Source organism: Xyrauchen texanus, chromosome 1 (assembly GCF_025860055.1).
Source record: "Xyrauchen texanus isolate HMW12.3.18 chromosome 1, RBS_HiC_50CHRs, whole genome shotgun sequence".
NCBI lineage: Eukaryota > Metazoa > Chordata > Actinopteri > Cypriniformes > Catostomidae > Xyrauchen > Xyrauchen texanus.
This window is the reverse complement of record NC_068276.1, coordinates 8,174,100-8,190,564: the sequence shown is the minus strand read 5'-3', so window position 1 is coordinate 8,190,564 and position 16,465 is coordinate 8,174,100.

Genomic DNA, 16,465 nt, shown 5'->3' with positions numbered 1-16,465 from the left:
TGAGTGATGTAGAGTAGATGACTGACTGCTGCGCCAATTCTGACAGGCGCCCGCGCATATTACTGAGAGAACGAGCAGAGAGAGAGAGAGAGAGAGAGAGAGAGAGAGCGCCTCCACCGGCCGCGCACTCTCACAGTCTTCAAACTGTCTTGCTCTCCCTCCCTTCTTCGCGCATATTAATTAAAATTGATATTACCATCAAAATCAATTGAGAATTGAGTTAGTTGCTATTGTTTCCTCAAAAAAAAAAATTATTTTCCACTGAAGAAAGAAAGACATGGATATCTTGGATGGCATTGGGGTGAGTAAATTATTAGGAAATTTTCATTTTGAGGTGAATTAATCCTTTAGGTTTAAAATAAAAAAGTTTAAATGTAATATATTTTTCTCCTGGTCCTTATTTTAAATGGGTCATAAAAAATATCAATAATTATCGAGATCGACCAATATGAAACACTTATATCGTGATACAGTTTTCAGACATATCGCCCAGCCCTATCACATAACATTTTAAAGGGAGAAGAATATTTTGAACAGCTTTTCAATTGTCAATTTGCTTTTACATTGCAATCAAGCTATTTAAGATAAAAAATACCTCTGAACAAACTCCAGTGTTGTGCTTCCACCTGATACTCTAGGTTAAATACATAGTAACAGGCGAAGAGAGCGGCCAAGGCATTGGTGAAATCCGCCATGTGAGCACCAGGTGGGATTACGACCCTCCCCTCCATCGACAGTATCCATTTTTTTGCAGTCAGGATTGTCTCTCCTTAGTAAAGACAAGAGTCATCACAAAAATTATATTTCATAGCAATACGTTCTATAAAAGATTTTCTCCACATAAATTATTGTAAAAACAGGGCAGGGAGCATACATATCTTCGAAGCAGTGCATTAAAGGATTAGTTCACCTCAAAATGAAAATTTCTAATAATTTACTCCTCCAATGCCATCAAGATATCCATGTCTTTCTTTCCTCAGTGGAAGAGAAATTAAGTTTGAGGAAAACATTTCTGGATTTTTCTTCGAATAATGGACTTCAAGTGTAACCAACGTTTTGAAGTCCAAATCAATGCAGTTTCAAAGATCTTTGAAGTGCTTCAACGGGCTGTGCAGGATCCCAGCTGAGGATTAGGGTCTTATCTAGCGAAACGATCAGTCATTTTCTAAAAAAATATATAATTTATATACTTTTTAAATACAATTGTTCGGATTGAGCTGTTCGGATTGAGCTGGGAACTACGTCATCACGTCGAAAGGTCGCGCTCAATATCGCCGACGGAAATACCTAAAGATGGCCGGCGACATCATGCGCGACCTTTCGACGTGATGACATAGTTCTCAGCTCAATCCGAACAATTGTAGTTAAAAAGTATATAAACTATATATTATTTTAGAAAATGGCCGATCGTTTCGCTAGATAAGACCCTAATCCTCAGCTGGGATCCTGCACAGCCCGTTGAAGCACTTCAAAGACCTTTGAAACTGCATTGATTTGGACTTCAAAACGTTGGTTACAATTGAAGTCCATTATTCGAAGAAAAATCCAGAAATATTTTCCTACAAAAAATTTAATTTCTCGTCCACTGAGGAAAGAAAGACATGGATATCTTGGATGGCATTGGGGTGAGTAAATTATTCGGAAATTTTCATTTTGAGGTGAACTAATCCTTTAAGCAGCAGTAACTGGTTTGGTGATTGAAAAACAATGAGTGATACAGGCATAGCAAGCAATCTGAAATAGCAATCACAACATTATAGGTGGCTACTAAAGATGAGAGAGTACTCCACATAACTTAAGTTTTTGAAGTGACTGTGCTGTTCCTGACTGGTGCAGAGAATGACACGACACAAACTGCATTCACTAGTGTTTTTCAGAAACTTTGCTTTGCTTGTGCCCTATACATTCAAAGGATTCGTTAACATTGAATGTGAAACTTACCGAGCATGATGATCCTTGGAGTGATTGGGAGAGACAGCTGGGCCTCTGCGTCTGCGGGAGTGGTAGTCTCCTATGCCAGCAAAGATAAGAGTTACTTGAAACAAGGTAAACGGTATATTATCTCTAGCTTTTTGAAATTTGTTGATAAGGAAGCAATGAGCCTTTTTTTTTTGCTCCGAAGGTTTGTGCATGTTTACACATAAAAAATTAACCAAGTACCACAATAACTTTATCAATTACAACACTACATCAATTTTCTCTTAATTAAAATATTGTGCACACAGTGGACAACAGTGACTCACTTTATCCAGCATTTACCCAAGAATTGAGATAGAAGCTGTAGAGTATGAACGGAGAATCATGAACTCATTAATTCTAAATACAGGGCACACATTGTGTGCTAGGGGTCCTAAAGAAAACCCCCACACTGTTTCTCCCCATCTAAATCACCGGGGAGCGCCAGCGAGTCTGGAGTAGAATGCGCTATTGACGTTTTTACGACCCAGAGAGACACTCCAGAGACCCTCGTGACTTCGCCTTCTGAACCCGTACCATGTGAGAAAGGAATGTTCAGAGAAGTGCTGACCCTCACTTCATTCTCTTACTGAGAAAGAGAAATGAACCCTGTTAATCCTATATATATATTCTATATATCCATGTGATAAATATTGACATGTATCGAATGTGCCATCTCACATTTTCCCTTAAATGTGCTTGATCTATGTTTTCTTGCAAACTAATGGGTTAATGTTTCAGACTTTGCATACTATGGTTAACCGAAATCATATGTGTGGCATATTTGGTCTCTATAACTTGGTATTTTGAAGATCGAAATGACTGTGTACATGATATGTCGATAACAAAAACATATTAGTATTACAAGTATATTTCCTATTTTCTTTCTTGCACATGCAATGGGCAATTTTACAACAAAGCGCAATAAACCAAATTCCCGCCTGGAACCCAAACCCTTCTCATTGGTCGAGCCAATGAGAGGTGGGACATGTTTTCTAAGGGTATAAAACTACTGCGCCCACTTCCTCTTAGTGCTCTTATCTCTTCACTCTCTTAGCCTCTCTTGCTTCCTGTCCTCTTGCTTTCTGGTCCTCTGAGCCTTGTGCTCTCTTACTCTCTTGGTCCTTCCTGAGAAGTCCTCATGAAGATGATGCTGAACTAGACGGCCCCAAGGACTCCCAAGCGTGTGCCAGGCTACGGGCTTGTCTCTGACTCCCACTGGTTCTCTCTCTCATCAAGACAACATCATCAAAGATCAACTCAAGCCATCAACAAATTGCATCAGGACAGTTTAATTCAAATGGGACATGCAAGTATCAAACTTAGTCTCATTATTTGATACATTAAGTATCCTTAACCCCTTTCTAAAAAGGGCGTGTCAGAACTAATATGATGGTTTGCTCAGGCTGTTGATCTGCTGAACTTCAAACAATGCTATAACTTCTTGCCTTCCTGTATTCTGCTTCAGCCCTCTTTCCCTTGGTAAACTGTATGAATGTATGTATATGTATGTTAGAGTAGTTTAAATGTTTAGTCTAGTTAATAAAGTCTTGTTCATGTCACATGTAAAGTTGTCTGTGTCTCAAGCTCATATCTAAAGTCACTAATCATAGATTTTGACTACTTGCTCTTAATACGTAGTAAGAAAGACATTTCCCATGCCCCGGAAATGTACCTTTCTATTAATTAATTAATTAATAACCAATATTGAGTGTTCACGGGATGAACCGAGCATTTGGTTGTAATGTTAATGTAGCTACATCAAGTTAACCCGATTAACTGATCCAAATATTCATGATCGATTATAACAAGTTATGATTGATTATTAATATTTCATAGAGCTGATTCGCTACAAAGCATGCACCATGTGGGTTATAATGTGAGGTGAGGTCTATCAAGGAAAAAGTGCTCAACCACCAATAACATAAACCTGACACAAACCTGTATTGAACAATTGGAGGCTCGTCAACCTGCATTGACAATTTGGGGGGTGTAAAATGTTTCACTCTAATCAGGGAAAATGATTCTTCCGCAATAAATTTGACAATTAATTGTTGAAAACTCTAAATAAGATTTAAATAATTAAGGAACTTACATCAGCAATGAGAAAAAGTGACTCCTCTTGCTCTTTGAAGTGTGCCAACATCACAAGCATCGCTGCTAGGCCACCAGATCCTTCTCGGTCCTTCTTTATGGCTTCCTTCAGAACAGCTCTTACTTCTTTCCTCCACTTTGTAATCTGACTACTGAAGAAATCCAGGAGTCTTTTACCCTTTTTGTCCAAATCTTCATTCAGTCTTGTGTATAGTTCAAAATTGGTGAGAGTGGTGAAGTGTGACAATAAAAACTTCTGTGAAAAGAGAAATGGCCACTCTTTACACACATCCAGAATGCTTGGGGAAGGCTTTGCGTTGATGTATTCCCGCTGTTTGGCATAAGTGATTGCCATTAGGTCTTCTACCCTTCCTCTCTCAGCACCCTTGAGTTCCTCTCGGCTGAATATATCCATCATCTCAAGCTTCTTTTCCTTTAATGATGCTGATGTTTCCCCATCTGGATAGTCCTCTGGCTGCCGACGAACACACCCATAACTGTCGATTCTTGCACATGTAGCTACTGCTGGCTGGTCATCATCACCATCCTCATCTCTCTGGGTGCGTTTGTGCTTCCTCAGACGGGAAAGAGTGTTGCCTCGATTCACATATTCTACTCTGATTTTGAGCTGATTTATAACGCTGAAATACCCACATCCAATTAGCTCCCCCTCTTCATTTTTGTCTAAAAAGCTATTTGGATATTTTTGAGTTATAGCTTTAGCCACTACCACACACTCTCTGCGAGTAGGGTTCAAGGAATGCTCTCTCATCGCATCAACAGTGACTTTTATCAAGTGTCTGCGGTCATCCGGAGCTGGCCTCTCACCAGCATCTACTGCTCTTCTAAGAGTCAGCCTGACTTTGTTCCATGGCACCTCAAAACTGTTCACCCATGCAGAGATAGGACTGATAGATGATATGGGGCATGTGCTGGAAGAGGCAACTGACAGTGGCTCAGACGATGAAGGGCTCAGCTGGGGATTGGAAGGACCTGCATTACACACGTATGAGTGAAAGCACAGAATAGTCAGGTGAAAATAAGGTTTGACCCTAAAAAAAAAATCTAACAAAAGGTTTATTAGTGGTTTACAATAGTATCAGATGTACTTAAACTAAAACTTTAAAAAAAAATCAAAATGGTGGCCGTCAGGTCCTTATAGGTGGGTCAATATAGGGTTAAACCAACAAAATTTATACAAATTTTTTTTTTTTTTATGGATTCTGGTACAGTTCAAATATACTAACTATAAAAAATACTAAATAACAGACTAAAAATCTATTTAAATCTGACCTTGGGAAAAGGGTCATTTCCAAAATGGTTGCCATGGCTTTATCTCAATTACTAATCAGCATAGATGGGTGATTTGAGGTCAGCTGATGGCCAGAACAAACAAGAAAATTATTTTACATATTAACATTGAAATATTTTTGATGATGTGCTTTTTTCAGCCGCATTGCAGGTGTATATTAAAATCAATGCGTTTAAAAAAAAAAAAAAAAGAGCAAATGCAATGCATGACTATGTGATCTGCATGGATGGGGGAATATTATTATATGGGAAATATCTTAAATGCTGTTTTCAATTGCAATGCGACCAATGTCCTTCTATACTGTATTGCACTGTTCTTACATACTTGGGCCTATAATCAAGTGATTGGGCTCTTTGGAAAGCTGTGGGTCTGTAGTTTTGCGTGGAATAACTGTGGGTCTGTAGTTTTGCATGGAATAACTGTATCTAGTACAGAGACAGCATAGCAGAGGCATGAATATATTTTTTATTTTTCCCAGATATACCATCTTTTTTCTTTTCTTTTTTTTTTTTAAGCAAATTTGGCTTTATATGCTGCCATTAGCAAACAGCAAACTGCACACCCAGAAGGGCATTTATTGCCGTGGGGGATTTCAATAATTCCAACCTCAATCTGTACTCCTCAAGTTCTATCAACATGTCACTTGCCTGACCAAAGGGGACAGAATCTTGGACAAGGTATACACTAACATCCACATATAATAAGCTGAAATCAAAGATTTTTTTTTTTTTTACAAAATTATGATTTTCTGCACTGAATGGGTGTGAGCAGATGTTTGATGTCATCTTCTTGAATATACTGCAGATCATCTGGTCCTTCAACACCTACTTTCACCAACTCATTGACTAAAGATTCAAGCTTTGCTTCATCTAGCTGTGGTAGCACGGCCTGTATTGCCTTCTCAATGGAGTCCATTACTTATTCTTCTGAAACAGAATGAGAGCAACAAGATTAAGACCAAATTGATTATATACAGAAAGAGGGTAATAATCTGCAAGCTTCTCTACAGTCAAACACTGATACTGTGCTTCTGAGTTGCTTTGTAAGCAATAAACACCAAGATCCACAACAGGCACAGACTGATACTGCTGGACAACAAAATGCACATTTGCCTCATGCCAGGTTGGCCCATTTGCAGAGTTGGAGGAAATAAGTTACCAGCATGTAAATATGCTTGTAGCAACTGGTGTCTTTCTGCTAAGGTACTGCAAAGGTTTTTAAAGTTATGCAGTTTCCTTGCACACTGCTTAAAATATGAGTGCTTGCTTTCAAAGCGCAATGTCCACAACCTAATGAGGGGACCAAACTGAAGAATGAGTTCTGGGTAATGGACAAGATAGTGGTGTTTGGGTTTAAGTGTCTTTTCTGGGAATGTGGCAGTTCTTAGCTGGATGTATTCCTCAATGAGAATCTTAAGGTATGCTACTTGCTTGGTATGGATCTTGGGTGCACATATCAAATCCACAATTTCTCTGAGCTTTAAACACAACTGCCACACCTCATCATCAAGTGGATTTTTGATTCTGTCTCCAACCAGAATAGGAAAGAGACGTAAGAGGCACCAGTTTTGAGCAGCATGCCCTCCCAGCTTCTCCGCATTAGTTTTAACCTCACATGGCTTGTTATTTGCATCACTGCCTAGGTATGTGAACTGTGATATAGTCCGATTCAGTTGACCATAGGTGAAGTGTTTGCCCACTGTCACTAAGTGCTTAATGTACATAGCAAGATCAAATGAAACAACCCCTTCAAACAGGTCATGACCCAGGCATGGAGGGAGCCCTGGCTGGCAAACATGAAAATATTTCAACTGATTGAAAACTGAGTCAAACTTTACTCCACTGTTCATTTCCTGATCTACCTGTGCTGCCACACTGTTTTTGTAACTCTCTATGGTTCTTTTAGGACCAGATTTGCAGGGATCTGTTTGAAAAGACACTCTGTCGATGACACAGTACCGGCAAAAATGTGTGCTTTACTGAAGTTTTCAGTAAACCCGCCAATACTGTGTGACCCCAGATTATCTCCAGTAATGGCAATCACAGAGCCTTTTATTTTCTCCTCAGCACCATATTCAACTCCATTTTCCTCCATTTATTTTAAGTCACTGACTAAAGTGGAGAACACTTTTTCTTGTCCAAAAAATTGGAAATCCTCCTCTCTGCACAACATAACAAGTTGCATTGGATCAATGGAAGACCTGTTGTGTGGCGCAATCTCTGCAAGTGTCATGTACATGGCCAGAATTTTGTGTTTTTTTCTGCCTGAGCCCAGTGGGTTTGCAACTTCGAAAGAATCCTGATACAAGATGAGAGACAACGAAGATGGTGAATCTCGTAAAAGTATATTCTGTTGTGTGGCGCAATCTTGAAGATGGCGGCGCGGTAGCACGCAGCGGCCACTCCGGATCCACAATGGTGCTATTTTTGTTAAAAAAGCCCGACTTTTGCAACACATGGACATCGGAGCAACCAGTGTTCGTGTCTACCATCGCCAGACACTACTCAAATATAAGACTCATGCAAAAACCAAGCTGCATGATGACCTGCAGGAGGCGCTACGCGTACTCGGCTTGCTGCGGAGACCAGGCCTCCAGCCCTCGGCGTCGCCTGATGCCGGTGGCCGGGGAGAGGACGTCGTAGCGGTGTGCGAGAGCGGAAGCGCGAAAGAGGGCGGGGGTCAATGCTAGGCTAAAAACAAACCCTAGCCGGCCGGCTCTCCCGTCTATCCTGCTCTCAAATGTTTGCTCCCTGGACAATAAACTGGACTATATCCGACTCCAGCAGGCTAACTGTCACTTTATAACTGTCTGCTACCTCAATAACTGCTATGTGCATAGAACATTATCTCATAGTATGTTATGTTTACATTTTTAGAAACTGTCATCTTTTTGCACTACTGAGTACTGGTCGGCGCTGCACTGTCTATTGTCCTGTTCATTGTCAGTAATTTGTTGTACTGTCCTGTACTTTTTGCACATGTTTGCACGTGCACTTTATATAGGTATATATAGGTAGTTTATATAGGTATTTTATTTCGTTGTGTAGTCTCATGTGGTCCTATGTTGGTCCTTTGTTGTTTTTATGTAGCACCATGGTCCTGGAGGAACGTTGTCTCGTTTTGCTGTGTACTGTACTAACTGTATATGGTTGAAACGACAATAAAAACCACTTGACTTGACTTGACTTGACTTCTCTTTAAAGTTTCTACCATCTCTCACATCTTCCAGAACATCAGGATTTGTTTCTGTGTCAGCTTTAGCTTGGGCATACTGCTCTTTAACAGAGTTCTGAGAGAGGAGTGATTTTATTGTATCCTTGATGGGCACGTACTGGTAGAACCTCTCTTTGCCTTTAGCATCAATGCCCAAATAAGTCTTGACTGGCTCAACATGGCTAAATCTGCTCTTAAAGAAGGTTTTACGGGTTTGATCTGTTCTAAACACTCCTTCGTTGCACATTTTCAGAAGGTTATCTTTTGAGAGATTATCAAGGAGCCTCTTAATATCACTTTCAGGCACATTCAGATTTGTTAACTCTTCATGCATCCTAGACAATAGATGAGTCAAACCAGTGTTGTGCACCTCTTGTATTTCCTCTATTAAGGTCTGAATTGTACTGGCTGGTAACAGCATTTTAGCCTGCATTCGGAGATAAAACATGGCCAGATTGTTCATAAAATCGTCTGTGTCCACTTCATCATTTGTGTTGTCATTATCATCGTCAAATGTTGTCTCAAAAGTGTGATCTAGTTCACTGTCTGATGACATGGAGGCACAGGTGATGTTAGTACTAGCACTGGTGGTAGAACTTTGGCTAATACGTGGAGAACTAGATATACTCTTGTGTTTCCGATTCAAGTGTGAGGCAAAGGTTGAACGGACACGGAAATGTTTTAAACAATTAATATAAGGGCATGACACTTTTGTGCCATCTTTAATATGCCAATGAAGATGTTCACGTAAGCTTGGAAAATTTGCTGACACATAGTTACAACCTTCAACGGTGCAAGCCAAATCAACTCCATCAATTTTCCTTTTAAGTCCTGGTTTAGCTGTATTCTTGTGAAAGGTACATGTGGCTTTGAACGGCACCACACGTCACAAAAGTGGCAAAGCATTTTGCTACGCCACATGGAAACCTAAAGTTAGCTAGATTTCTGTGTATGCTCAAATGACGAACAAATGCAGTTATTGAAGCTGTGGTGAAATTACAGTGCTTGCACGAGTAGTTCATTTTGATGGCAAGCTAACTGGTTATACTCCTAGCGCTAGCTGTATGTGGCTTTCCACAGACTGAAGGGTGGCACTGAACTTTTTTTTTTTTTTTTGCTCCTAGTACTACAGATGGTAATGTTACTTACTGATTTTCTGGAAGTCCCGATAAGCAGTTGGTGAAGGATCCACGATTCCAAGATGGAAACTCCGGCAGAAGTCACGGTTGGGAAAAATCTTCTCCTGGCTAGCTAGCTAACGTTACCGATAACTAGGTAAGTTAGTTAATAGTAACGTTACCTGTAGCGTTAACGTTAAAGGCTGTGAAAACGTCTCCGTCGGAGCTCTCACGGAAACGTTTTCGCTGAATTCCTCTAAGGCAAAAAGTGAAAGATATCAAAACAAAGACGAACACAAAATAAATACAACCACAAGACAAAGCCGTATATAAAGAAACGTAAATTTGAGTAAAAGTCTGTTATTAACGGAGCTTAACGTTAAAGGCTGTTAAAATGTCTCCGTCGGAGCTCTCACGGAAACGTTTTCGCTGAATTCCTCTCAGGCAAAAGTGAAAGAAATCAACACAAAGACAATTTGAGTATTAACTGAGCTTTTCTGTCACTGACGACGAGTCAGAAATTCAAGTGCTGCTTCTTTCGCGCTTTTTTCCCACAGATTCTAGAGCTTTCTAGACTGGGTAAACCCCGCCCACTCTGCCGGCGCTTTGATTTCGCCCTGCAGCTCAGAAACAGCTCTGGAAACTTGCACGTTTCTCTCCTGCTTCCGAAGAAAAAAATATATAACACTGATTTTTGTAAAATAAAGATCCCATGGTACGTATTTATGAGTAAACCAGACAGCCCCAATTTGGCAAGTAATGCACATGACATAGTAGCCTACCCAAAATAAAAAGGTTTCTGCTCATAAGTCATTCTGAATAGACACATAACCAACATATATTTAGAAAGCTTGAGAGTTTTGGCTCAAGTTCAAAACTCAAAATTAATCAGATGTTATTAATATTGAGATATATAAGCTCAAAAATAAAAACAACAAATATTACGAATATATTTATTAAATGTATAAAAATATTAATATTTTAATATCAATATACATAATTATGTGAATATACTATTGCAACTTATAACCAATGCTTCATTTCAAATCTGAGGATGATATCTCAAAAAATGATGCGTTTATGAAGCCTATATTGTTAAGCCTATTGAGAAGTTTAAGATAAGGCTCATCAAATATTTTATTGCCCTGTTAACACCCATTTACACCCAAACACCCATTTACAGTCTCAAAACAAACAAACAAAAAATATTCTTGGAATCTTATGTGAATTCTTTAAAAAAATATATTGGAATATTTAATTTATATATGGAATAGAAAGCTCCTGCAGCAGGTGCATCAGAGTACAAGTTACATAACACATTTTAATTTATTAATATTACACTTTTACTTAAAGCTCACCATCGAGTATTTATATCATATTCCGGTAATGAATTCTGAGCAATAATAATCTGGGGCCGTCCATGTGAAACGGGTACAAAGAAAGATATATAAAAAAAAGGAAAATTACAGTAGTTTACTTTACTGTTTACAGTAATATAGTGGCTAAATTGTGATGTTTTTACAGTAATGCTTTGACTACTGTGATTTCAACTGTAATGCTTGGACTACTGTGATTTTTAAGGTCTTACTGTAAACTTTACAATATTCTACTGTAAAAATATTATACAGTAATGTTACTGTGAAATCTACAGTAAATAACTGTAGATTTCACAGCAGTTTTTTACAGTGTTGTGAAATTATGCACAACGGAATATCCTCATTGTAAAAAGACATCACAATGAACATCTCAGAACAGCACAACTCATTGACTCAGATTTGTGTCTTTTTAATACAATGAGAATATAACAATGGAGGCCTACTAAAAAAAAGTATAATAATACAAAATGTATTTTAACACATATATAAATATAACATAAGAACACATTACAAAAATAACTTAAGCTAAAAGGAATAGCTCACCTAAAAATGAAAATTCTCTCATCATTTACTCACCCTCATACCATCCCAGATGTGTATGACTTTATTTCTTCTGCAGAACACAAATGAAGCTCAGCTCTGTGGGTGCATACCATGCAAGTCAACAGTTTCCAAAACTTTGAAGCTCCAAAAGCACATAAAAACAGTATAATAAAACTAATCCATAAGACTCCAGTGGTTAAATCCATGTCTTCAGAAGAGATATGATAGGTGTGGGTTAGAAACAGATACATTTTTATGCCCTTTTATACTATAAATCTACACCTTCAAACAGCCCCCCTAAGCGTTATTCTCTCATAAGAGTTCTTCTTGTTGTTTTTGGTGATTCACATACTTCGTGCACATGGGCGCCTGCAGAATTTAATCTGAGGGTATGCACAGAAATCTGCCTAGAGGTCTGCATGGGCCTTAGAATTAAGCCCGAACCCACTTATATCTAATTTCTTCTCCTAGTATAACTGTATTTTGTGTAAGCATAAAGGCAACATTCTTAACAGTACTGAAATAGTAAACATACAGTTTTAACAAGGCCCGTAGTAAACTAGCAGAAGGGAAAAAAACATTACATTACTACGGTGACCGGGAGGGGACATGTTCGGTTCACTTAGTTTTGTCGTGGCCACGACATATTAACTCATGGGAACGTGATAATATGCTGTGGCCACGAGATAATAATTTGAATAAAATTCGATACAGTTGGTTTCATGTCTCTAGGTCAAACGGTCATTGAGTTTAATGGAATTAGATTATTACAAACATTTACACAACTATATTTATTTGAAAACATATAGAATGTAAATTCCACAAACAAAGCTTTGTGTCTTGAAAGGGATATTTTTAAGAACATGTAATATTTGTTGTGATTTCATAATATCAAATGGTTAAATTGTTTAATGGATTTGTAGAGCTAATACATTTATATAAAATAAAATTCAGATTTGTGCTAGGCAAAGAAAACGACTCGGTTACTAGCGTAACCTCGGTTCCCTGAGAGGAGGGAACGAGTATTGCGTAAGTAGCTTACGCTATGGGAAAACTCAGTTTCTCGAGAAATATTGAAGTCTTTATGTAAACGCATTGCAGCTGCACAGCAGACAGCGATGAGCGAGGCAGCTCGGTCATTGGCTGTGCCGCGCAACTGCTCGAACCAATGACGGGCGACTCTGAACAGCGACCAATGGGCGCCTACCGCATTCCAGCGCTCAGAGCCTGCCGAAATTAGCATAGGCAGGCTATATAATGGGCACCCCGTCATGTGAGATCCTTTAGGTTCAGTCGACTGAAGCAAACTGACCAAGCACAAGCACGGCAGCTTACGCAATACTCGTTCCCTCCTCTCAGGGAACCGAGGTTACGCTAGTAACCGAGTCGTTGCCTATCGAGAGGTCTCTCCTATTGCATAAGTAGCTTACGCTACGGGAACACCATGTAAAACGCCGTGCGTGCTGACTTCGCTCTATAAAACCAGAGGCAGGTGCCTGAGCTTTAAAGCAAAGTGATTATTCCCAGAGCCGGCCAACGGCGAGCTATATACTGGGATATTACAGACACAAGTAATATGTACAAACACAAGCACACATCTTATGTACTGAGCTTTTTATGTACTGGTACGCATAATAAATCCTCTAAGTCGGTCAGAGACGGACCTTATAAGGGAGGAGGTGATGCCCAGCATACACACACTCTATTCCATTCTATAGTCAGGCTGATAGAATGTTGGAATGCAATGAGGGGACCTGTAGGTTATAAAACCTGATAAATGTCGAAGGCGAGGCCCAGCCTGCCGCTGCACAAATATCTTCAATGGGTATCCCACTCGACCACGCCCACGAGGAGGCCATGCTCCTCGTAGAGTGAGCTCTGATGCCTAAGGGGCATTGAAGGCCCTTGGCTTCATAAGCCAGCCTATAGCATCCACTATCCAGCTGATATTCTTTGCTTTGAGACAGCAAGACCCTTAGTTCGGCCGCCAAAGCATACTGAATAATTGTTCCGTCTGTCTGAACAGGGCAGAACGCTCCAAATATACTCTGAGCGCCCTGACCGGGCAGAGTAAATTTGCGTCGCCTTCGTCTGCTGGGGACGATAAGCTGCCAGAGATATCACCTGTGCTCTGAAGGGTGTAGAGAGCACTTTAGGAATATACCCGTGCTTTGGCCTAAGGACAACTCTGCAGTCGTTAGGTCCAAATTCTAGGCAAGCAGCGCTTGATGACAGCGCTGCAGGTCGCCCACTCTTTTAACTGAAGCGAGCGCCAGCAAGAGCGCGGTTTTGAGCGAGAGCTGCTTAAGGTGCACGGTTCGAGAGGTTCGAACGGGCACCCTTGAGTGCGCCCAGGACCGTGGCCAGGTCCCAGATCGGCACCGAAGGTGGGCGAGGAGGGTTCATCCTCCTAGCCTCTTAGGAAACGAACGATCAGATCGCTTTTCCCTAATGAATGTCCTTTATCAGGATTGTGTGACGCCGCTATGGCAGCCACATAGACTTTGAGCGTGGAGGGTGTGCGCCCGCCTCCAGCAGCTCCTGCAATAAGGCGAGTACACTTGGTATCTCGCGACGCTTTGGGGTTCAAACTCTTGGTATCACAGCAGTCACTGAACACTTTCCACTTTCGGGCATACAAGCGCTCGTAGAGGGCGCGCACTCAGTAATGGTTCTCAAAACTCCACTGGGGAGGTTCTCGGAACCCGCTGAGGGGCCATGCATGGAGGGCCCACAGATCGGGCGGGGATGAAGAATCATCCCGCTGGCCTGTCCGAGGAGGTCTTGCCTCAACGGAATCGGCCATGGGGCAGATTGCATCATCTGTATCAGTTCTGGAAACCACGCCTGGTTTTTCCAGAGTGGGGCTACCAAGAGCACTGCACATTTCACCTCCCTGATCCGACTGATGACCTGAGGTAGCATCGCGATCGGGGAAAAGCATACAAGGGGCGGCTCGGCCAAACTTGGGTGAGCTGCGTCCGTGCTTTTTGAGAAGAAGAGAGGGCAGTGCTGCTTTCCTTGGAGGCTAAGAGGTCGACCTCTGCCTCGCCAAAGGTTTGCCATAACCACTGAACCATCAGAGGGTGGAGAGACCATTCTCCTGGGAGAACCTTGTCTCTGGATAGCATGTCCCCTCCTTGGTTCAGGACACCTGGCACGTGCGCTGCCCTTAGCGGCAGCAGGTGGTGTTGTGACCACAGGATGAGCTCCCTGGCCATAGAGTGCAGGGAGCTCGACCTGAGTCCACCTTGGCGATTTATATATACGAAACTACCGTCATGTTGTCCGTTCGGACCAGGACGTGTTCGTTTTTTTAGGTACGGAAGCAGGGCTCTGAGAGCCAAGGCGACCGCTTTCATTTCCAGACAGTTTATGTGTAGGCGCTTTTCCGGGTTTGACCAAAACCCGGAGACAGGCCTGCCCTCGTAAAGGGCCCCCCATCCTATTTTGGAGGCATCTGTCATGATCATTTTTCTCCGCGTACTCACGCCCAGACTCACGCCAGTTTGATACCAGTTGATGGCTTTCCAGGGCGTCAGGGCTTTTATACAGCTGTGATTCGCTCTGATCAAAAAGTGGCCCGAGCGCCACGCGTGAGTGGGGACACGGCTCTTGAGCCAGCGCTGGAGAGGACGCATGTGCAACAATCCTAGCTGGAGTACAGCTGATGCCGAGGCCATGAGACAGAGCATTCTATGAAATCGTTTGACGGGGGTGTGCGCGCCCGTTCTGAACGATGTTGCAAGGCGTCGAATAGAGAGCGCGAGCTCTGATGAGAGGCGCGCTGTCATCTGCACTGAGTCTAGCACTATTCCCAGAAAAGAGATATTCTGGCTGGGGGATAGCACGCTCTTTGCAAAATTGATTCTCAGACCCAGGCATTCTAGATGGCTGATAATCCAAGATCTGTGCATCATTAACTGGTCCTCTGATTGTGCTATGATTAGCCAATCGTCGAGGTAATTCAGTATTCGCACTCCCGCTGTCTCAGGGGAAAGTGCCGTGTCCATACATTTCGTGGAATGTACGGGGGCCAATGATAGGTCGAATGGTAGTACTGTGTACTGGTATGACTGTCTCTCAAAGCTTAATCTCAGAAAGGGCCTGTGATGAGGCGCTATCAGAATGTGAAAGTAAGCGTCTTTCAAATCCACTGATAGAAACCAATCCCCGGGCTGAACTTGCGCGAGGATATGTTTGGTTGTTAACATTCTGAACGAGCTAATCATTAAAGCTTTGTTCAGATGTCTGAGATCCAGGATGGGGCGAAGGCCACCGTCCTTTTCGGACGAGAAAATAGCGGCTGTAAAACCCGCCTCGCTCAAAGAGGGAGGAACAGTTTCTATAGCCCTTCTCTATCAGTTTGAGCACCTCGGTGCGTAGAACATGTGACACATCTTTTCTCACTTTCGTCTCGACCACCGCTGAAAAGCGGGGTGGTCTGCGAGCTAACTGAAGTGAGTATCCGTGTTTTATTATGTTCAAAACCCATTTCGGCATGTCGGGATTTTTTCCCAGGCTTCTGCTCGCGACAGATATGGGCTGAATGCTGGCTGGGGCGTGTCGCAGTGACGTATGGGCCCCACCGCAAATCGCTTTGTGCTAACACAGAGTCTACGGCTCTCAGAGGCGCAGATGCGCGCTAAGCAGCCGTATTGAGTGCCGAGTGCAGGGGTGCGTGTGAGAGTACAGGCACGCGCGCTATCTCCGAGATGCTCACAGCATGAGTCGGAGAGATGCTTGAAACTGTATGAACAGTGTTTTGGGGTGGGGTGCATACATCAAAATAGGCACGCGTGCCACATTCATAAAGCTTTCGCGATTTAGCGGGAGTTGCTTTGCTCCGCGAT